The sequence below is a fragment of the Chiroxiphia lanceolata genome, chromosome 11 (assembly GCF_009829145.1).
Source record: "Chiroxiphia lanceolata isolate bChiLan1 chromosome 11, bChiLan1.pri, whole genome shotgun sequence".
Classification (NCBI taxonomy): Eukaryota; Metazoa; Chordata; class Aves; order Passeriformes; family Pipridae; genus Chiroxiphia; species Chiroxiphia lanceolata.
The window spans coordinates 8,271,900-8,295,191 of record NC_045647.1 but is presented as its reverse complement, the minus strand read 5'-3'; the positions used below and the strand labels follow the sequence as shown (position 1 = coordinate 8,295,191).

At 40.5% G+C, this 23,292-nt stretch overlaps 1 long non-coding RNA gene across 1 annotated transcript in view; it reads left to right on the top strand.

Moving 5' to 3' along the window:
- The window catches only part of LOC116792451, a 47,994-nt gene extending 24,929 nt beyond the window's left edge, over positions 1–23,065 (top strand). Inside the window, exons 3-4 of the long non-coding RNA XR_004359130.1 lie at positions 21,373–21,474; positions 22,984–23,065. This is a non-coding gene — a long non-coding RNA (uncharacterized LOC116792451). The remainder of the gene's footprint in view (positions 1–21,372; positions 21,475–22,983) is intronic.
- The last annotated feature ends 227 nt before the right edge of the window (positions 23,066–23,292 follow it).

The window sequence follows — 23,292 nt, the reverse complement described above, 5'->3', positions numbered from 1 at the left end:
AAACTGCGTGTGCAAGGCTTCATTTAATGTCTTGTATTACTTTTTGTAAAATGCTTATGAAACTAGGTAGAAAGTAGTAGAGCCTTGACAATTAAACTGGTCACAACATCTGTGACAGCTCCTTGGAATCACGTATTGGACATTGCTGGGCTTGGCTGGATTAGGTGAAACAGTTGTAGCATATCCTCTGCTCCTTGAAATGCTGATCCCAAAACCATTTTGATAGGAAGCCTCACAGCTGCTTTTCAGAATTTACTCCCCCAAAGGTGGACTCTGGAAAGGAAACCTCAATGAGCAAATCCTCGCTGCAAAGCATCACTGTCAACGCAGCATTTTGCAACTATGTATAAATGGCCTATTTTCATTCCTGCAAAATGGAGTCAACAAATAATGCTAAGATTCCTTTTTATGAGGAAGTTGAAATTTGTGTTTATATTTCCATGTCTTGTCTGTCTTCATACAGTACAAATTGTGCTCCATCTCTGAATTTAGAAAGATTCCTCAGTTCAAGCAAGTACAGTAAAAAGATACCAAAATTCTCCAAGCAAAGAGAAGAACATTCTGATGTGCTTTACTGACAGGGGACATTTAAGCACACTCTTAAATATCTTGCCTCTCTGAGGACTTCAGTAGATTCTCAAAAGAGAGAAAGAATAATGCTCTACAAATATGACTTTTCTTGTTTTGTCCAAGTCTCAGACCTCTATCCCTATAGTAATGAAAAATATTAATGAAGGTAAGAAACATTCTGTTTTCCAAATTAATTATAATTAGTCAGAGGCAGTAAATCAATGACCTTTCATACTGGAATATGATAAGAGATTTCTTTATAAATTCCAGAAGAGGTTTAGTTTATTTTTGGCTCAGAATTTCATCTTCCTTAGGTGCTTTATGGAAACAAAATTGCATCTTTTTAATTAAGAAACTGAAAGACAAGCTGTAACAAGGTCGATCAGGTTGAAATAGCTGCATGCTCATTATAATGAAAATGCTGCTTCTATTAATTTATAATATCTGGATATAGTAAATAAATAAAGTGTTAAATAAAAATAGGAAGGTTTTGATCAAACACAATGAGTGAAAATGTATGTACTTATATAAAAAAAAGAGCTAGACTTTCATACAGAAATAGAAAAAAATGCCAACTGTTCGTCAGCAAGAGTTAAGAATGATTTAACACGTATCATCAAAAAAAATAGGTGGAAAAGATGTCCCAAGCATTCACCTTGAAACATTTGGTCAGGGCTTGTTGGGCAATGACACTGGAAATTAAGGCTGGGTTAAAAGCAGTATGTGAAGCAAGGTGAGAGCTGTGATGCTCATGCCACAGTAGCTGCAATGCTATTTCATCACTGAATGTTGCTTTTCATGAATGACCATTTGTACATATGTTTTATCCTTTTAGCAGCCATTTTATGTATGTTCTCATTTCTCTAAGTAGAGGCCCTTTGGGTCTGTTCAGAAATCCAGACTATGCTCATGGTCCTTGCCCTGGTTGTTCTCAATCCCTGCATAAACCAGCCCAGTTTAGCAGTTCTGGTGCTGAATGGAGGAATACCTTGTGAACTGTTATTTTTCATCACTTGTAAATTTGTAATTTCTTCATCAGAGTGACAGACAAAGGGAAAAAGAAGCAAGGATGCTTTGAGTTTGAGTCGATTGCTTCTTCATTTACATGTGGAAATTATATGTGGACATAAAAGCACAATTATTCCATGCAGTGTCGTAATCTTCTCTCAGCCTCCTACTTGCACATTCATTTCTCTTTGTCTGTGCATGGAAGAAGGCCCATAAAATTCTATCCTTGCTGATGATACTTTCGTATTGATAATCCTTGTTTTGACTTGACTCTTTCTGAAGATAGTCTTAAAATGCAGATCACAGATAATGTTACTTACTGTATGAGGCAGCTTTCAAGTTTTCTTTCTGTTTTACCTCTTTCTCAACATACAGGAGATTTGTTTTCCCAAATCTTTTCAGTTTCAGAACAGACACTGGAACTTTTTTCTTTTTCATAAATGTATTCAGCTTTGGCTTTACAAACTTTTGATCTTTGTCAGGCAAGGACATCTCCACAGAATTTTCCATGTAATTTATGCATTTTGCTACTATTTAACTCAGATAATAGATCTCTTAAGATGGGCTTGTGATGAGGATTGATTTTTTTTTTTGTACTTGGAAGAAAAAAATAACTCATATATATATGCAAGTGCTGTCTACTTCACATAGATGAATTTGGTTAAATTCCAAGAAAACTGAATTTTCATGTGTGTAGTTTCCTTTATTAGTTGAGTGTGCATTTCCTACACCCACAGAGAATCTGTATAAATTCATATTGCTTTCCTTGGGTGTGCAAACAATACCAAAAAAATAGTCAAAGTTAGCACATTCTATATAAAATACATTTGCATCTGCTACGCACAACTTCCTACACTCTTCAGCTTTAATTTAGCAATGGCTGGATGATGAAGTCATTGAGCCTTAGGAATGTGCTCAGGTCAGGGTCTAAAGCTTTATACTTCATCCAAATACCATTTTGGTTTGGCCCTTTTTACTGAGATGCAATCTATCGTGCTACAGAAGATTTAAGTGAGCACCATCAATAAATCAAGCAGAAATGAATGTTCCACTATGAATTATGGTGCAGACAGCTGCAAATGCTACACCACCGGCTTTTTTTTTTTTTTTTTGTAAGTTTGAGGCCAAATCATGAGATTAAGGACTGAGCTAAGGTTTGGGGCTGTAGAAAGGAGTCCAAAAAGCTTTTGTATGCATTAATATCTCTGATGAGAACCGAATCTACACAAATACTTTGTTTCATTGCCTTTGACAATAGCTGTAGCAAAGGCTCTCCTGACTCAGCCTATGATTTGTGCATACTTAATGCCAGTCTGTCTTTGTAAGTAACAAGGCTTTTTACTTCAGGGATCGATCTGGGCTGGTTCCACAGCCAAAGTTAATTCTGTTCTTGCCACCATGAAGACTGTGCTGTGGGCGACAAAGATTCTATTGCTTGGGAAGGCTGATGAAAATATGGACCCAAATTTTTTTACTCCGAGTAATTAAGTGTAGCAGTATTGACTTTGTGAAAGTTATTGTGAGCTACCACAGCCAAGGGAATGGCCCCAGCTTTCCATCACATTGGTTTGCATTTTGCTGTGGCCTCCATGACTTGCAGCAGTCTCTTTTCAGTTCCTGGAGAAAGGTGACAGCATCCAGCATGTCTTATGAAAGCATTTCAGGTTAGACAGTGAGAATGTCTCCTAGTGTAGCAAAGAGCCCAATTAGACCTAATGAGTTAACATTCCTGGAGAGTTCTGGGGAAAGGACACAGCTTCTGGATGGAAATCTTTGGAATGCTAATTACTTCTGGAGTTTTCACCAGGATACAAGGTTTTCTCCATTTGTCTTGTCAGGAAGCTGAAAGTAGGGAATTCCTTTGCTGCAGCAAGAAAAAAGTAAAAAAGGGATTCCAGCTCTCTGTATCAAAGTAACCCAGCACGGTTGGTGTGTTCAGTGCCAAATGCCCAGAGCTCCACACTGTCAACTGGAAGGAACAAATCATTAATGTAGGGAACCTTGTAGCATGCCAAGAGCTAGACTCAAGGCTGTAAAGAAGACAATCAGTTCTTCCACCTTTAAATTTGCAACACAAAATCCTAAGTCAGGAAATTACTAAAGTTTGGAACTTAGAGACATGTGCCAAAGATAAGAGGGCACAGTATTAGACACATAAATCATTCAAACATTTACCCCTTGGACATGAAAACTTTACCATTTTCACAGTGCTTCCTTTTGGTGGTTGGTTGGGGTTCTTCTCAAGCAGGTATTGAAATGCAGGTCAGTGTATCACATACTCAGGCTGTAATACAGAAATCAGGAAAGGAAAAATCAACACACAAACCACTAAGAAAGAGATCAGCTGGAATTTTATTGTTTGTCTGTGACAACGAAGTTGTGCATTTCAACATCAGTCAAAATTTGCATTTTTCTGCACTGTAGCAGACAACCATTTAGTAGGTATTTGCTACCAAGTGTGACTTGCTAATGCAAGATTCCTGTATTAATTTAATGAGAATGTAATTGTGTTGTAAAATACATAATCTTGGGTAACCTGCTATGACATTTACATTTGATTACCATATCAATGCTTGCAGATACCTTAGCATTGCAGATCTCTTTGGAGGTGTTCTTTGAAAAGTGCAGAGACATAATGCAGTCTGCTGTACTTCAAGTAAAAAAAGTCTCCATTAGGAAGGGGTTAGGGTGGTAAATGGCTCCCCAGTGCTTCGGCGCCTTAATTGGGATGTTTCACTGTTATTTTTTTTTTCCTTTCTTAAATGAAGAACACAGATAATGCTTCACAAATAATTGCACTTGTTTCCTGGTGCTGAGAGAAGAGTGCTGGAGCAGGTAGCCAGGTTCTTCTGTGCTAACACTGTTCCACCAGCTTATAAGTACATTACGACCTGTAGCATGTTGGGGTTTTTTAATATTCTTATGGTTCATGCTATGAGATACATAGTGAGAAAAAACACATCAGGCAATGTACAGCTGCATAGGAAATGCTTTTCATTAACCTAGAACACTGGTAATAAAGCTAAATTAGACTTAAATATTTCCTGAAGCACCTTGTAATCATTATTTTTGGGGAACAGTTTCATTAAGAGACATGTTTCGCATCAAATACTTTTGGCCAATCATCAGAGAAGATATAATTTTCCATGTTTCCTATAAAATATACATTTTATCCTTCACCTTAATATTGTCCAGAAATAGCTTCCAGACATCTTCAAATTAGTCAATTTACTTTAATTAAATAGGTTATTTTTCCTCAGCAGAACAATGCTCTGAATATAGTGATGTTTCCTGTTCTCTTTTTCCAAATTAATCCTTTTTTTTCAAGGTCCAGCGCTGGGATGGAACTTGTGCAAATTCTCTGCAAATATATTTGCTTTACATAGACTTTTCAACAACGTTTTACCTCCGTATCTTTTCTTCCACTGTCATATTTCATAATGATTTGAGTCTCTGCATATAAAACCCAAACTTTCTTTGATGCTGTATCTCTGGTAATGGCAGTAACAGTGTGAATGCCATCTTTAAGTGGAAGATCTGCTGAAGGAGAGCAGCCCACAGTGGTGAGCAGCCTCAGGTTCCCCTCCAGCAGAAGTGTCAGCTCTTCTGAATTCCCAGCCTGCTCTATCCCTGGCTGAGGGCTTTGCTGTGCTCGTGGATTATTTGCTGAAATCAGAGCAATTGCCCTTTTCATGACAAGCTCCTAGAGACCCCAAATACAACAAACAGGTTGGGATTGGCCCAGTTCTGCTGTTGAGGGGATTCTAAGTGATGCAGAAGACCTTATAACTGCTGTAAAACTTTTCAGTGGAGGATTTCGAACTGAAACAAAACAAATGAAAATATAATATAATACTTTGAAGCACTTGAACCCCTAATATTAGCTCAAATTCTGACTTTTCTAACATGTCACCTTCTTCAAAGCAGTCTCTTTCTCTTATAAAACACAGATGAGATTGACCCTGCTGAGTGAATTAATCCCATTGTCAGGAAAGTGCCCAACTTGATCTTTCCATGCTTTCCAAATGCTCCCTGTAGGCACACAGCCCACACATCCTTGTCAGCTGCCTCACAAAGGCTTTGATGATCCCAGGTATTTAATCTAATTGAACTCAACTATGGATCCATCAGACCGTAACCGAAAAGAGTCTTATAAATATCTTGTGTCTGCAGGATTTGTCCCAAACAGCCAGGCAGCTTCATTAACTCTGCCTTTCTCTCTTTCTTTTTGTTCTCTCTAAGTCATGTTACTCAGAATCATTGTAGCTTCTCATCTATTCAATGTTATTGCTGCATCTTTCAGTCCTCAAGCAACTGGACTCATATTTTACACTAGGAATTTCTTCACAGCGATTTGCAGTTATGTAGCTCTAGCAAGGAAAATTTTTGAAATCTGAAATCTGAATAAATTCATGTCATATGTTTAGTGTCTGCATTATATGGCTTTTATGGGAAAAAAGGTTCACCTGAACAGCCTAGGAACTCAGAAATACAAAATCTCTTTAATGAGTTTCCTAAACAGATGATCTTGGCATTTAAAAATTATCTGATGTAATGAAGGTTTTTCTTTTTCAAAGTGAACTGAGATTAGTTCCCACACTAAATGGTACTTTTTTGCTGTGCAGTTAGATACATTTAACCTCTGGGGTTCTGACTTGCATCTTTTCCTATACCCAAATGATCATTAAGACATAAGGTCAGTGGTGTAGATTCTGCTGTAAATGCATATTAATAGAGAAGGAAATCAGCTTTGCAAAGCCCGACTGCAGGGCTGTCAGGAGAACCAGTGCACTACATGGTTAATTATTACTTCAGTGCTGAAACACTTTGACCAGCTACAATTACCCAATTCTAAAACTGGAGCAATTAAATCTCTTCAGACTCCCTGCTGCAGCAGTGTGGTGCTGGGTGACTGTGGCTCTGTGCTTTGGAAGGACAGGGATGTGCCGGATCTCCAGCTCCCAGTGGCAAGCACTGTCCCCACCATGGTGTGCCTTGCTCACCAGCATGTTCCTGTCTCACTCAACACCAGGAATACCTGCTCTGCCCAGCATAAGATCCCTGGACTGGGATGCCCCTGTGGTTTGTGCTGCCCTCAGAGGAGCTGTATCTCAGATGCAAGGCCCCTTTTCCCTTTCCATGGTGCTTTATTAATGCTGAGCCTTGCCATTAATGCAGAGTGTTACTGTATATCTATAGCTACTTTCATCCAAGCATATAAAAGTACTTATAAATGTTAATGTATTAAACCTAATAACACCCCTAGGAGGGAGATAAGAATTTCAACATACACTTTACTGGTGTGGAAACATATAAAGAACTAACTTCAAACTGTGGAAAAAGGCTGAGATGATGAACAGAGTTCCTTTAGGAGTGAGTCTGGATCAGAGGCTGTGAGACTTGCCTGTTTCCTACACTAAGCCAGTGACTAGAGCTTTTTTTTTTTCTTTTCAATTATTACAGTACCCAGACATTCCAATTAGAATTCAAGGCCCCACAGTTTCAGGTAATGCACTGGTAGAGCCTCTACCCAAAAGAACTTGAAGCCTAAGTAAATGAGATATAGGAAGCTTAAAAGAGAAAAGAGTAAAAGAAGTTCACACAGTGGAGATGGGAAGACACTCCCCAAGCTCCAGTTCAGGGACCTTGCCTCTAGACATAATTCCTTTCCTTTGTACTAGTCAAATGATAAATTGCCCCTCACCCCCCACCCTTGAAATTAAACACTTCCATTACTCCGCCAGACAATTCTCCTGATATCTTGTAACATTAGGAAAAGGTTACTTTTTATGTTTTCTGAACTAGAACATGACAAGGAACAACTCAAAAGAATGAAAGGCAAAGGTGAAACCAATAGTTGAAAGGTGAGAATTACATTAAAACACCCAAACTTAATTCCAAAGATTTAAGAGTGTTTCTTGCTTCCTGAAAATTATAATCTTTGAGATTAAAAGATGAGATTTTGCTAAACCCTGAGTACAGCTGTGAGAAATGAGAAGGGATTGATGTCACTCTATGTCAGCACCTGCTGGATGAAAATGATGGAGACCAGCACAAAAAACATGTATGTGCTGTGCAGTGGGACAGCAGCTGGTTAGAGCTCAGTGGCAGAAACCTGTTTGGGCAGGGGAAACAGTTTAATATGACTTCAGCACTTAGTACCTGTAGCACAGAAACATGGGAGCAAACCTTCTGCTGCACCCCCAAGCCACAGCATGGTTGAAGGCAGCGTGTTTGAACCTGTGCTGGAAATGATCAGGCACATTACAGTGCAGTCAGAAACCTGTAAAATTATAAGCATTTGGATGCCCAAGCAATGATATTTCCCAGCCTGCACCCAAGAACTCCAGTGTCCACAAGGAGGGAAAAATACCCTCTGCCTTTTGCACCAGTGCTGTCCCCAGCAGGGCAGGAAGATCACTTGGCACAACCCCTCCACATAAAATGTTCACACACAGTTCAAGATGTATAAAAGAGCTGCCTGGGGAATAGAAGAGGAAGACCCCACTACTGATGTGGTTTGGGGTTTGGATGCAGCCCTGGAGGAAACCTGCTGTTGCCCTTTTACCTTTTGATTGTTGGCTTTTTGGTTATAAATGCATCCATGGAGGAGAAGCCCAGGCTGACTGTAGCTGAGTGCTGCTGAATCATTCTCCAGCTTCAATCTATGCACAGATGTACAGTGGCAATGAGACGGCTCTCTGGAGCCTAATGGGCTTGTTTCTTTGAGGATAAGAACAATTAATAATAATTGAGCAGTCCTATGCTAAGGGAATTTATAACCAATTAATAAAAATGTGGCTGTTGCAGTTAAACACAAGAAAAATTACTCTTTATGTACCAAAGGAGAGACGCATACACTTACATTACCATGTTCCTGTCAGCATTGTTTAATGTACAAACAGTTTTGTGTATATGTGGCTACATTTACTGATAAAATGTAAATGTGTTAATCAGAGTTTGTACAATGTTACACTAAGTATATGATGCACTAATCTGTTATCAAAATGTGCTTTTCTGATATTCGAAATCAAACTATAGGAAAGCTGTTGAGTTGTACCCGTGTCATGGATCTCTGCCAGGGGTAGTTGCCAACCCTCACCTGTCCAGCTCACTCAGGCTTGCAAGCCTGAAAGAATCCTTTAGATCTGTGGTGAAAAATGAACCTACACCAAGCTACAAACAATGAGATGGAGTATCTTGGTCAACATTAAAGATTTTAGACATCTGATACCGAGGCAAGAGTATATACTGTGACATTAGTTTATGTTATTCCATCATTTTTGTGATGAAACAATGAAACTTCAGGAATCTAAAATGCATGGACTAACAGAAATGTCTTGGGAGACCCTCTAGCAGCACTTTATTGGAAACAAGAGCTGAATCTTTACTTTCCGTTTTATCCGCAGGACTTTATTCATCTTCTTCACCTGAATCTTTATTTCTTAGGAAATGGAGGCCTTTTTTCATCTCATCTAAGGCCTGACCAGCTTCTTAGCACATTAGCATCTTTGCAGATTCAGTATGATTTCCACTTGGGGTTCTCTGATTTTTTTCCACTGGAGAGAAAAGCTGGATTTGCTTGCACGCTCACAGTAACATCACAGGGAAAAGTATTTGGCACTGCAAACTGCAGTTATTAACTTTTGAGCATAGCTCTGAAAACCAAAAATCCCTTTCTGAGTTGTGTCCTGTTAGGTTACAAATATAACACTTACAGAAGATGATTTCCTGGCAGAGAAGCAATAGATTGTAAAGTGGGAAGTCTATGGTTAACTTTTAGCCTAAATTAAAATAGAAAAGAAATTAGAAAATCAGTACAGCATCAGAAGAACTTGTTAGTATTGTCTTGTAATGGTAGTGGTAAAATAATCTATGGAAGTGATGTTTAGAGTACAGACAATGAGAATTTCAACTCATTTGGGGAAATACAGGACTTTGTGATTGCAGTTTTTGAGGAACTACCTCATCTTGCAGTTCTTTTCTGTGAGTGTCAAGAAAGGAAATCTCAAATGTAGAAACCTAATATTTTAATCTGATTACTCTCAGAGAGCAGATGATTCAAATCATGACAAAGCCTAAGCAATGGAAATGGAAGGGGGAGAAAATAAAGGAAAGTGTAGAGCAGACAATGCTTCAGTCTGATGGCATCAGAAAAAAAGCTCCTGGTTTCTCAGAAGTGCAGGCAAATTTAATTTTTGCTCTTCTGAAGGAAATAACCAGGACTGAGGAACCAGAGATTTGTGGACAGTAAGGCAGCACCTTCATGGGAGGAGCAGGGAGGATGGTGCTGCTCCCTCTCCCTGCTTCCTGCCTGCCCTGTCCTCTCCTGTGGCATCTGGAGGAGCTGTCAGTGTGGCTCTGGGGTACCCAGGACAGACTAACCCCCCAACAGCCAGGCCCTGGCAATTTTGACACCAATGGCAGTCTGCTGCTCCAGGTACCTGCATTTTTTTTGCCCAAACTCAATCTAGATGGTGCTGTGACCATCACTGGATACTGGGATAAAACAGAAGGAACTGGAAGCTACATCTGTGTACAAAAACAGTGGCCAAAGATCAAAGAAACAAAAGAGTTTGGGTCTTTGAGAAGGGAAGCATCAATCTCTGAACAGGAACTTAGCAATGCAGACACACTTGGAAGCAGTGGAAGAGATGCATGAACAAAAACAGACACCAGAACACAAATCCAATGTGAGATAATCCTGCATCAGATCAAAGTGTAAGAATATAGACCAATACAGAATAATGTACTCAGTAGAGGTGTTTGGAGGAGAATTATAGACATCGTCAAAGGATGTTGAGGCTTGTCTAAAGAAAAGAAAAAAGATTAAAATGATGAAGCAAGCTGTGCTCAGAGAGCTGCAGCTCCAGCACCGACTTCCAGTAGGCACACTATGATAGTCATGTAAGAATCATGTAAGAATTAAAAGTGATAATTAAAAAGGGGAAGGTTCAGGGTTGCCAATATGTCAAAGTAACAGAGGAAAGACAGGAGTAAAATGTAAGTTGCCTACATCTCTCATAAGCAAAGGCAATTCTCGCTCATATGAAGAGGAGTAACTCGCAATATCTGAAGGCAGACTGTACCCAGGAGTCATCCTCTGAGACTGTCAGCTAAGCACCTTTCAAAAGCATTAAATACACATGCAAAGATGTATCCCTGGCTGCATGAAGCCACTTAACAAGAACCAAGTGACAAACCTTGGGAATGCTTTGCAAGATCAAAATCCAGGCTGCTATGCCTACATTTTTTCCCATTTGGAGATTAATCCAACAGTGAAAATCACTTCCAAAACACTTAAATAGCAAGAATTGAATTCTCAGGTCCATCTTCATAACAAGTAGTTCCCTGAGCAACCCAAACTAACATTGCCTGGTTTTCTGTGGATTACACTCAGATTGCCTCTGTGTAGTTCCCAGTATCTAATTAGGCATTAGATGCGATTGAAGTTTTTCCCCAAAGCAAAAGCTTTAGGGTCACCTCTTTCCTCTCACTGCCTACAACTGTGTAAAAGCCTTAGGGTCGCCTCTTTCCTCTCACTGCCTACAACTGTGTAACAAAGCATTAGAGACCTCATTTCCTATGCCCATTCCCACAATTACATGATTCCAGGAATCCAGTCTGAAACATTTCTTGCCCATGTTATCATCACAGTCCTGTCTGCTGCCTGACGGCTTCCCAGTGGACATCTTGCAGTGGTCCTGTATAAAGTTACCACATGTCCAGAGTTGCTGATATTTCAGGAGTTTAAGCACTAAATGTTTAAAAATTAAATTTTCAGTGTGATGACCTAGCAATCGTTCCAGGATACCAAGAAATCCCAATTTCACTACAGAATCTACAGGGCTGTTTCTTCTTTTTGCTTTTGATATGTCCATGTCTTTCTCTGTTTTAGTTTTCTAAGTGTTTTCATTGATTTCTTTTTCATTTTATGCACAAACTGAACACAGTTAATCAGTAGATACAAAATGCATCCTGCAACATTGCCAGCAGCCCAACGTAAGGGGATTCAATTGCTGAATTGTCGTAAGATTAGACCTAAGCCACAGTATAAGCTTCATTGATCCAAGCACAGCAAGATATCCATTCAATAATATGTGTTTTAGCAAGGTTTTCCACTTGTAAAGACTTCCTGCAAATTAGTGTTCGTCCAATATGTGTTATAAACACGGTGGATCAAGTCTTGTATCTGTTTAAAAACCATCTCACTCCTTAGGAAGGAGGCAGTGGAACTGGGTGTGTGGTGTAAGCAGAGACACACGGGTGTGTCACTGTCAGGAGAGCTGTGTCTGTTGAGCTGTGTGTTTAACAGACACTGTGCCTCCTGACAACCTGCCTCTGAAAAGTCAAAGCATGAAAGAACAGATGATGTGCTGGTGTTCACAAAGCCACGAGTTCAGCAAAGCTGCTGTTGTTACCAGCTGAGTGGTTCTTAGATGGGAGCACTTGCAGCAGAGAGGTTATGGGGAGGTGCCTGGCCCTGGCCATTGTGCAGTCCCACCCCTGTGGTATCTGAGAGTCTCCCAGTGCAGTGTGTCCCCTCACACTGCCCTGCACTGGGGCAATGCTGCTGCCCCACTGTGCACAGGGGAGCTCTGGGAGGCAGGAGCCAAAGGACTGTTCTGGCCCTCACAGCCTTCTCTGTGTTCCTGGCTGCCTCTCCTCACAGCCTTAGTCCCCACCTGTTGAGAAGAATATGAGATTTCAGTGGGAAACAGGGTATAATACCTCAAGAGATAAATAATGTGGGATTCCAAATCGTGCTGTGGGGAAGAACAGGGCTCTGAGGCACCAAGCAGTGCTGCCAATATCACTGACACCTCTCTTAATATTCTGTGAATATTGAGGGCCCACATAGCCTTCGGCATGGGGACTGGCTGACTCACTTTGGTCTGGAGCAGAGACAGGTGCCAATACATGATTAATTTGGAAGAGACCCCCATTGGCATTTTAAGTCAGGAGTTGTTGAGTTCCTCCACACAAGGATCTCTCTGTCAGCAAGACAGGCAAAAACCCGAATGGCAGAAGTGATCTAAATGCATCCAAGGGCTTGTGTCACTGCTTCCAATGTCCATCACCCAGCACAAGGCATGCAATGACACGGCTGTGACCAGACCACAAATGAAGTGGGGATGCTGACACCAAAAAAAGAATCTGAATGGTAGATAGAGTTTCGAAATTATGTGCCTCTATCAGGAAGATAGTGATTGTATAGCACCTAAGGCTGATTTTTCATTAGGAGGTTTTCTTTCTTTGGATTTTGCCCAAATCACAACTCTTATTTGGTTCTAAATGCCTGAATGTAGAAATTTTTTTCAGTCCTTCATCTTAAACTCTTAAATGCACAGCATGCAGACTTTGGCACCAGAAAGGACTGACAGCATGATGACTTTACAAGTATGTGAGGCTTAAAATTACCACCAGTACAGTCTTATTTACTGGATGCTGCTCTTGAGAATAAACTTCAGTACTGGTAAACACATTCCAGAATACAGTCTCAGCTGGTACAAACACCTTGTCATCTTTCCATGCAGATTAAGAAAGTCCTTTATTATATAAATGTCCCCATTTTTTCCAACTGGGAACTGATAGCTTATATATACTTAATTGTTAGTGTTGCTTAAAGAATGAGTCATCCTTATTTCCACTGAGAATTTCCCCGAACTACTTTAGTTCCATGTAGGGAGCTGTATTATTTTGCTTAATTACATAAAGATTTCAGATCACTGAGATTTTATGTTATTAACACAAACATCAAATGATTCAAGCAAGTTCCTAGAATACCTAAGTGGAAAAATCAAAACAACTGCCTTAGAGGAACTGCTTCTTAAGTTTTGAAAGAGTGGGCAAATGAAAAAAAATTAGTTTGTCAAGTATTTTTCTCACAGGAAAACTAATGAGCAGAAAGACATGGATATCTTCCTTTGAAGGTGAAACCTCCTATAGCTAATGTTTCACCTTCTTTTATTTAGCCCAGAACCCCACCCTGCAAAAACATAAACAGATCTTTAAATTTATGGTCTCGAGAACTCGACCCACATGAGCTTTTGCAGGATCAAGACCTGAGAGAATGATTTCTCTTCATAAAGCACTTTTAAAGTTTTATGTGCCAAATTTTGAGAACAATCTATTTTCACCCACCCACTCTGACCTTATTTGCTCAGCAGGCACTATTTCTGGAACTGCCAGAACCTTCAACGTGGCCGTGAATTTTGCTGTCGGCTCTCGAGGAGATAAGGCCAGTGTTTTCAAATGCTTTATGCTCTGAGTCAGCTGCTTGAATGGCTCCTCACAGACGTGCTGGGTATGGGGTTTTTCAGTGAATGCAGATTCAGGGAAGCCCTGCATAGGTCTATTAATTCCATGATTACAGTCCTGGGGCAGATTTCCTTTGAATGCAAAGTGTGGCTTGCCAAGAGTCAAAGTGGGGAAAAAATGGCATTAGATAAACTTGAGTAGAGCAGAAACATATGAAGAGCTCAGCTAAGAGGAAGTGTGGTTCCTCCTCCCTGTCCTCTCTCCAGGAGAACCAGGTGGCTTTTGTCACAGCAAAAATCAATCATACTGTTCCCTGCTCCCACCTAGTCACTGTGTGTGAAATAAACCCTATTTCTAGGGTTTAAGTAGAATAATAGGGGAAACTGTACTTTGCTTCAGTCTATGGATAATACACAATGTAATAATCTAGTGCAAGATCTAGATTTAAGGAAAAGATCCTAAATATGTGTTTGCCCAAAAGTTCCTTTTTCAATAGGAGTTCCAGTTGTGTGAGACAAGACACTGGCCTCACACCTCCCTAAGCTCTACTAAAAGATTTGAAAGGTATCAGTTAATCATAGAATCATAGAATATCCTGAGTTGGAAGGGACCCACAAGGACCATCAAAGTCCAACTCCTGGCACAGAACACCCCAAGAATCCCACAAGGTGCCTGACAGCATTGTCCAAACACTTCTTGAACTCAGACAGGCTTGGTGCTGTGACTACTTCCCTGGGGGGCCTGTTCCAGTGCCCAAACACCCTCTGGGTGAAGAACCTTTTCCTAATATCCAACCCAAACCTCCCCTGACACAGCTTCCTACCATGCTTTGTGCTTCACTCTTCAGTATCTTTGAGTGTCATATCAGAAATGTTTCTTAAATTTTACCTCTCACGTCATGGATAGAAAGAATAAGAGGTCAGTAACTCTGTAAATGATAATAGAGTTTACAGGAGTGTTCTTTCATCCATGATTGTTTTCTTCCCTTCTTCTCCTGAAAGATGCACTCACTGCACAAGCTGGTAGATGAATGGACAGCTGTGTTAAAGAGGAGTGATAGTATTTGGTTTGAAATTCAGACTAGCAGCTAGTTATTAAAGATAATAGCCTTAAGCTATTATAGCTTGAGCTCCTTAAGAAAAGAAAACCTTCCTGAAAACCAACTCTGATAAGCATAATAGTTTCCTTTGCCTTTTAAACTCAGGACCTCTACATTGTCTTTGCTAGTAATTCACTTCAAATAGGACACTAGCAAGTCTATGGTAAAATGAAACGTAACAGTAATAAGTAATAGCATTCAGCTCTTGAACTTTCTTTTATATGTACCTCAAATGCCAAATAAAAACTAAATTTTGAGTGTGCAGTCTCTGGGATTATTCCTGCAAGTACTCACTGCAAGACTCAGCACATTTCTGGGACATACTGGCAGTTGCCATGACATATCTATAACACATAATATTTTGAAAACATCCTTTGTAGGCCCTGATGTTGTCACCGGATGCAATATGGAAAGGGATATCTTCTAAGGATTCACTGAGTGCTTTTGTTGTTGAAGCAGAGCTCAGGAGATATTGGGAGTGCTGCATGGGGCACAGCACACAGCGTGACAACAGGATGTATCACAACAGGCTCCCCTTTTACAGATCAATCCCAGTTGTAACTGTGAAATTTTACAAGATCCAGACAGATCCTCTGTGGTGCCCATCCATCCAAATTCATACTCTGTCAGCCTGGATACTCATCCCAGTTTCAGTGAGCTGAAATAATTGCAAGAAAACACAGGACACTGATAACTGAGTCAAACCACTCATATGTTGCAAGTAAAATTTTCTCCCATTGGTTTATCCTACTAAAAAGTTGGGAGTGTTTGGGCTACAGTTAAAAGCTGGAGAAAGCAGCACAGAGAATTAGACAAGCTCAGTTTCAAATTCCTGGCTTTCTAATTCACCAGTCCCCATTCATTTAAATATATTTAAAACCTGTTTTAGAAGTAATATAAAATATTTATAGGTTGTAATTACAAATGACAGTGAAAAGCAGAGTTGGTTAGTTCAGACAAAAGTATCAACAAACTGAATTGGGGAGTAAACACTTCCTCTGGGGGTGTACAGCTTGCTAAAATATTGATATTGAAAACCCAGGAGCCTTTTCCTTGTAACTTCTGGGAACAGACTGTCTCCCAGGTGTATCCCACTATAGGGATTGGGTATTGCTTTGATGTGTAAGCAGCTCAGCAGAAGGTGCTGTGCTAGAAATCTAAATGTGGCTACAATGTCTCTGCAGGGCACCACAAAAGGAGACATTCTGCGAGGACTTGGAGCTGTCACCTCCTGCCAGTCTGATCCCCCAGACAGCTCGTGGTTGCCGTGGGCACGTGGAGCCACCAGCACTGGGATATTGTCACAGGGCTGAGGGTGGAGGTGGAAGGGGTGGCGAGTGCCCTCCTGATGTCACGGTGCACTTCTCTGAGCCTCAGCACACGTGGTGTTGGGAAGGATCTTTCCTAGTTAAGGTCAAGATACGTCAAGAGAAGAAAAGGAGGACAGTACTGTTCTCTTCACCCTTCAGCTGTGCAATGCAAATATTTTTAAACAGAGAGTTAATATGTAGAAACGGCTGCTTTAAAACTTGTCTAAAGAAAATCTACATCTCTCTCGGTGTAATTGAGCAAGAAAAATATGGTGTGGGCCCTGTCTTTGATGTCTTGCTGGATGGAACTTACCAAATGATGGTGGCTCAGCAGTAAACATCAACACTGCGAGTTTTCAAAATTAGAAAGCATCATTCAGAAAAGCAGAGATTGAACTCCAAACATCACCAGATATCTGATAACTCACTTCTGAAGTGGACATCTGCTGCTACTGAGACTCTGCTGGAGGCCCAACAACTCCAAACTCTGCTGAATGCTTGTGCTTTCAGGTGGGAGCATGGACAAACTCTCATCAGCAACAACAAGTAGCTGTCCAAATATTGCATGATAGGCACCATTATAAGAACATGGAAAAGAGGAATGGCTTTAGTAGAGATATAAATAATGCAGACAGACACAAACACGTAGGCTGGGTGAGCTGAAAGAGACTGCCTTTCAGGACAGAACTGAAGTTATTTGCAAAAGGGTAGAAGAATATGGATCATAAAATGTGTTGAAATGCTGGTATTCCATAAATATGGTAAGAGTAGTTTATCTGCAAGAGGATTCAAAGACCAAAGAGAATTTCACATGCAGAATTTCTGGAACTCAACTGTGGCTTCCCCCAGTGCAAAAATTGAAAGCAGAGACTTGATTTATTTATCAATAAATCCACAGCATAATTGAACATACAGGAGAAAATAGCATCTGAGGATAGTTGAAGAGATATTAAACTACTCCCCAGTGTTTGCTGAATCTCCAGTTTTGTACCAGCAAATTTCACTGTGTTGGGACACCAGTGTGTAGGGAATGGGTTCTCTCAGTGCAGGGGAGGAATCTGCCTAAAACACTCTCTTCCCTTTCCTCTGTTGCTGCCTTTGCACACCCTCTGAGCTTCATTCTTGGGATTCTCTGTCTCAGACCACAGACTCTGTGGTGCTGGAGAAGAACATGGAAATGCTGGTCATGATGTTCAGAGAGACCCTTTGTGTGCTCCTTTCAGCTCCAAACAAGTTCTTGCTCGTGCATCTCAAAGGGTCCCTTCCTTGACTCTCCCTGGACCCGGCAAAAGCAGAGACAAGAACAGACAGAACCAGAGCTTCCCATCATTTCCAGGAGATACAATACAGGAAAGGCTCTTAGGGGATGGGCAGCAGAGTATTCCCCAGTTCTGCCTTCCCCGCCTTCAGCATCTCTACTCCTTCCTTGTCTAACTTCTGTACCTCTGTTAAAACACAGCTGGATCTGGAATCATCAGAGTCAGCAAAAAGACACTGACTTGTTTTACTCATCTCTGCTCTTTGCAATGCCAGGATCCACATTTTTGAGTTTCTGTTTTGAGTTTTTTGTTGCTTGTTTGCATGGTTTTTTTCATTAAAATTAGGGTGTGTATGCAACTACAAAACTATGCAACTACAGCACTCCAGGAGCTGAGGAAGGTAGGGCTGGCAAGGAGCTTAAAGGGCATTTGGTGTAAGTCCACCTCTGCTGAGGAATGCAGATCACGTATCCCCAACAAGGCTGACAGCTCTTTTATCTAATCTCTTCTTTAAAACCCCAAGTAATGGAGATTCTACAGACACCTTAGCAGCCTGTTCCAGTGTTTGCCTAGGTTTATAGTTAGAAAGATAACCTAAATCTCCTTTCTGGGAAATTAAAGCAATATTTCCTGCCCTAACCTCAGTGGATAATGGATTACTATCTTCTTTCAGTAGCTTCTTACTCACTGGAAGTCTGTTATCATACTCCCCTCAATTGTGTACAGGAAACAAACTCAGTTTCTCCAAACTTTTCTCATAGTTTATAGGTTTCTATTTATTCCTATTCCTGTCCAGTGGGACTGAACCTTTTATTTAAAAATATGGTATTAAGCCAGATTCTGGGTAAACTGGTAAACCTCCAGTAGTTCTGAGCACAGCAGAGTAATGATGTTTGACATGTTACAAGCAGTGCTACCGTTAGTACATTTTACAAGATTTTGTTTCTTTCAAGTACATCTCACTTCTCATTTACTGTGGATGTTATCACCTTCAGATCTTCCAGGTTTCTCCTGCCTTTCTGGTATGTGGAGATCTGGCTTCTCCAGCCTATATATAGTTCTTTTGATTTCACTTGGGTGAGTGTGACCTTGTTAAATTGGAATAATTTCCCTGGTTTACCAAGAGCACTAGTTCTAATTGTGTTGCTATAGTATTTCCAGTCCCTTCCAAAATGGTGTCATTTGCAAATGTTATAATACCTCATTTATTCTTTCCAGTTATAACTTGTTTAAAGTTAGGATGAGAAATATGTGGTTTCTTTTCCATTTTCTTGAAAGCAGGTACTGTATTCGCCCTCCTCTAGTTTTCTGAGACTTGACCTATCCTCCACAGGTTCTGAGAGATGATAACTAATAATTATGAAATTGCACTGGTTAATTCCTTAACTGCTTTAGGGGAACAGGTCTTGCTATCTAGAATACATGCAACTTAACTAAATCTTCTCTAATTCTTTCTCCATTCTAGTTCACACTCCATTGCCCTGTTAGAACAAAAGGATCAAGTTACAATTAACCTTTTTTGAGGAACGACTCTGAGATAGCATTTCAGGAGTGAGCAGAATTGCTACTGCATCCTTTTGGCTCCCTTCCCCCTTTAAAGAAAATCCCACAAAGCTTGTGAGAAGGAAGAATTAGCAAAAAGTGAAGTGAGAGATACCAAAAGCTGTTATGGCAACTTGAACTCTTCCTTATTTATCTCTGTGTTGTCTGCTAGACTTCCCTCTTTGTTCTAATTAATTGGCAAACTACTGCCAAAGTCATTCATTTCTCAAAACTTATTTATTTTGCCTCACAACATTTATTTGTACAGCACTACAGGTTGTGTAAAAGATTACTCTATCATGGAGTTCAGAACACCCTTGCACAGCATGCATTCCTGTTCAGTCCAAAGAATACAATACACCATATACTGAGTCTGTAACTCAAATTAATCTTATTTGGTTTTACCCTGCTTGATTACCCTTTATGTGCTTTCTTAAAGTCATATGATTTTTTCCTTATTATTTTGACTATTTTAATTACTTGCTTTCTCAATATATTTACTAGGATATTCCACAGCTCTTTTCAAAACAGTTTATATTAACTAACTGGAATAGATTTGTTTTTACAAGAACAAATTTAAAAGAACAGAGTCCTTTTAGATCTCAAGTACATATTTAAGTAAAAGTGAGCCAAAACCAGTAACTGCACACTCCAAAATTTGGGACATTGGAGGAAGTGTTGGCATCGTTTCAGCATGTCTGGATGTGAACATACTCCATGTGAAAGTCTGGTTTACAGGTTATCTGGGCTGCAGCCATGCAAAGCACAGCAGGACAATACATCTGTATATTTTTGGAGAACGAGTGTAGACATCTATCGGCAGTGTTGATCTGAGCCTCCACTCAGGTTTGATCTTCAGAGCTGGCTTACAGGCATAACAGGAAAAAACCTGCAGGACTTGAAGAGGAGTGAACATCACCTGCAGTAAGACTGGAATCTGTAACCTTGGCAGAGGTAGAGGACACCACTACTGAGCCACTCAGGCCTGGTGCAGTCAGTCTTGGGCACTCAGGGAGAACCAAAAGCCTGATCTGTCTCGGCCAGGGTGAATTAGCAATGAAGGTGGTCCTGTGCTGCCTTAAGCAGATCCTGGCAGTCATTCAAGCACTCAAGTCAGCTGCTGTGCTGTCCATACCCAAACCAGCCAGGATAAGCTGTGGGAATGTGCCTGCTCACAGGCCAGGCCCATTGCAAGGGAGGAGTGAGTCTCAGGAGAGGTGTGTGGTGGTGCCCCCAGAGCCAGGCAGGGCAGCACCCCCGGAGCACAGCCTGGCACACGCTGCAGGATCCACACCAGGAGCTGCCCCAGCCCTGCAGCAGCAGCTTTGACCTCCAGCTGTGCTGGTAACAGCACCAGCACCAAGGAGTCTGAAGGGACTGTGGGTGCTGGGAATGCCATTTGGACTCTTGCTAGCCAGAGGAATGCACCTTCTCTACTCTGACTGTGCAGGTTGTTTCCCTGAGGACAGTGGAACAGGCCAGGGCAGAGGAGTCACAAGTGGGAAAACAAATGAAGTTGTGTTTTGGATCTTATCGTTGTTATTTAAGTGACCAGTTAAGCCAGAGCCTGGCAGTGATAGATAGGAATAACACCTGCCTGAGCTGAAAACGGGAGCCCCAGTGACTTTCCCATAGACTGCAGATAAGCAGTATCTTGCTTGGTCATAGATGCACGTGTTAACACTGCTATTGCTGCTGGTGTCTAAGAGGGCAGCAGCCTCCATCTGCACATCCAACAGATGCACAGATGCTACTGGTACCTCTGCTTGCTAGATAAAGCCAGTCAGTAATATCAGCAAACTCCAAGCTAGCTTTATCTAACCAGCATGGATACCAGTGACATGAGAGGGCACGCAGAGCTGCCCTCACAGATACTGGCAGTAACACTATCAAATGCTCAGTTAAGGGTGGAGATGGCTGCTGCCAAACATTTTAAATGCAGAAAGAAAGCCAAGTTATTTATCTTATTTTATTTACAGTAATAGGGGACTGTTGAACAGCATGTAAGTGCACTACAATAAAATCGATAGGGAATATTAAAAGCAGAAATAAAGCTCAGCCAACCTAAGGAAACTACTAACTTGAATGAAAGGATGTAACAGGAGGGCAAACTGAACAGCTCAGGAAAACCAACCCACCAAAACAAAAGAGAACCGTTCCCAGGTTTGATTAGATAAATCCTTGGCCTCTCACTGAAACAAATTGTCCTTGACATGATGGTTTCTCTGAAGCCTTTAAAGGGATTTTTTTCTCAGAAAATACTTGAAAAATTTTCATAATCGAGGACCTGAAAATTCATAATCTCCACTTGATCTGTTCTCAGGTGACTATAATTCTAGAAGCTGATTCATCTGCACTGATACTGCAGGACTGGAAGAAAAAGAGAGCATCTAACAATTCAGCAAGTTACTCTGTCCCTTCTGAGGTAGCGTGAGTTTTGCCATTGGTCTTAAAATAGTGGCAGAAATTCTTGTCCCATATAGAGGGATGTTCGATTTTTGAGTGTAGAATAATGTTTTCCTTTCAGACGTGGCTGGTGGCTGGTACTCTAAGTCAGCGAGACTGAAAGATTCCTCTTTGGTAAAGATACTCAGATTTTGAGCCAAAGTTTAATGGGCAAAGCTCAAGCCTGACTAGAAAAACTGTTATCCAGATCACTAACCCAGGCTAGATCAGTTTGTGAACGATCTATGTGATAATGTACCAAGAAATAATTTTTAAGAAAACAAATTTGTGTTTGCTGTCAGGCTGATTTCTGCTGGTTTGCAAATGAGCTATCAAAGACAGCCACTCATTAGTGCGGGTTACAACAAAAGCCATGACTATCCTTTGCTGAAAGCCCTCTCAGCAATTGCCTGATCCTCTCAGGTTGTTTTTAAGGGCTGTGTTAAACCAGCTACCTCAGCACTTACTGCTGTCATTGCAGCAACGGGTTAGAGACAGCACCTGGCTTGTTTCTAACCAAAGACTGGGAGGACAATAAAAAGAAGAAAGCTTGCAAGCAGGTTGAAATCTTTAACCTGAAACTTTCAAAAACTGTATTTGATCCAAAACAATCCTTTTGTGTGAAAATCTGACTCCTAAAAAGTTTCAGAGCTTTCCTCAAAGGTAGAAATTTTGAGTTATCATTGTTCAGTAGTGGCTGTTTTTTAACTGTCATTTCCTTCATTCTTTTCTGCCACTGAATGTCTTAAAATGAATGATCTGATGGTTCAATTCTTTACTTTTCAATTTTTCTGTTTCACTATTAGTAATTTTTCTTGTTCTGATGCTTTTCAAAAATTTTATTCCCCTCTGGTTAAGTTAAAGGACAGAAAGAAATTTTAAAAATAACTCTGTCAGTCTCTGACTGGCAACCAAAGGGTTCCACATATTTTCAGCTGCACATTCCAATTCCACAGATCCCATATAATTGTCCAGGTAATTGTATTGGAAGTGATTCACATTCCTATTCATAACTGCAAGGCCCAAAAAAATCCAGTGAGTAATGAAAAAGATTGCAGTCATTGCTCATACTGAGAATGGCCTGTGCAGCAGAGAAAGAGGGGTAGGAAGGGGAAAGGTCCAATGAGGAAATATTAAAAGTCAACTTCAGAAAATTTTTATTAAGACAATAAATTAATATTTGCATAAAAGAGAGAAAGTTTTAAAATATGAATACACAAACACGTTTGTGCATTTAAAGGAGATGCTTCAATTCCATATCATAGTTCACCTAAAATTTCTATATCACAGTAAGCAGTAATTATCCTGGCTTTGCATATTGTAAACCTGGTCACTGTCATTCTTTCTTTGCCTCCACATGCCTCAATGCCACATTTTCTACAATCGTGGGGAGATTGCCTTGGCTCTCACTCAGCTGGCTCAGCTAATGCAATTCACAGGCCTTCAAATGTAAGCTTGTAAACTATTTAGTTCTTTTTCTCTCTAACAGCTTGTCTATTAACAGCTCATTGAATGGAGAAGGAAGAAGAAACTAGTGAGACCTCTCTTGGTATTGTTCAGCAGTGACCCCGGCTTTCTCAGATTGGTGGCCAATGCTCACTAAACAGCCTTTGTCAGTACATGTTGTTTTGCTGGATAATAGTATATTGTGCTCGCAGCCGTCTCTATCAGCAGCAGGTAACAATAAGCTGGGAAATAAGTCTTCTGTGTGGCATGGTAAGGTCATATGAATGATGTATAAAAATCCAAGAGAAAGCTCGTTAGGATGGTCTGTGCAGTGCAAGAAAACCTGTGCCAT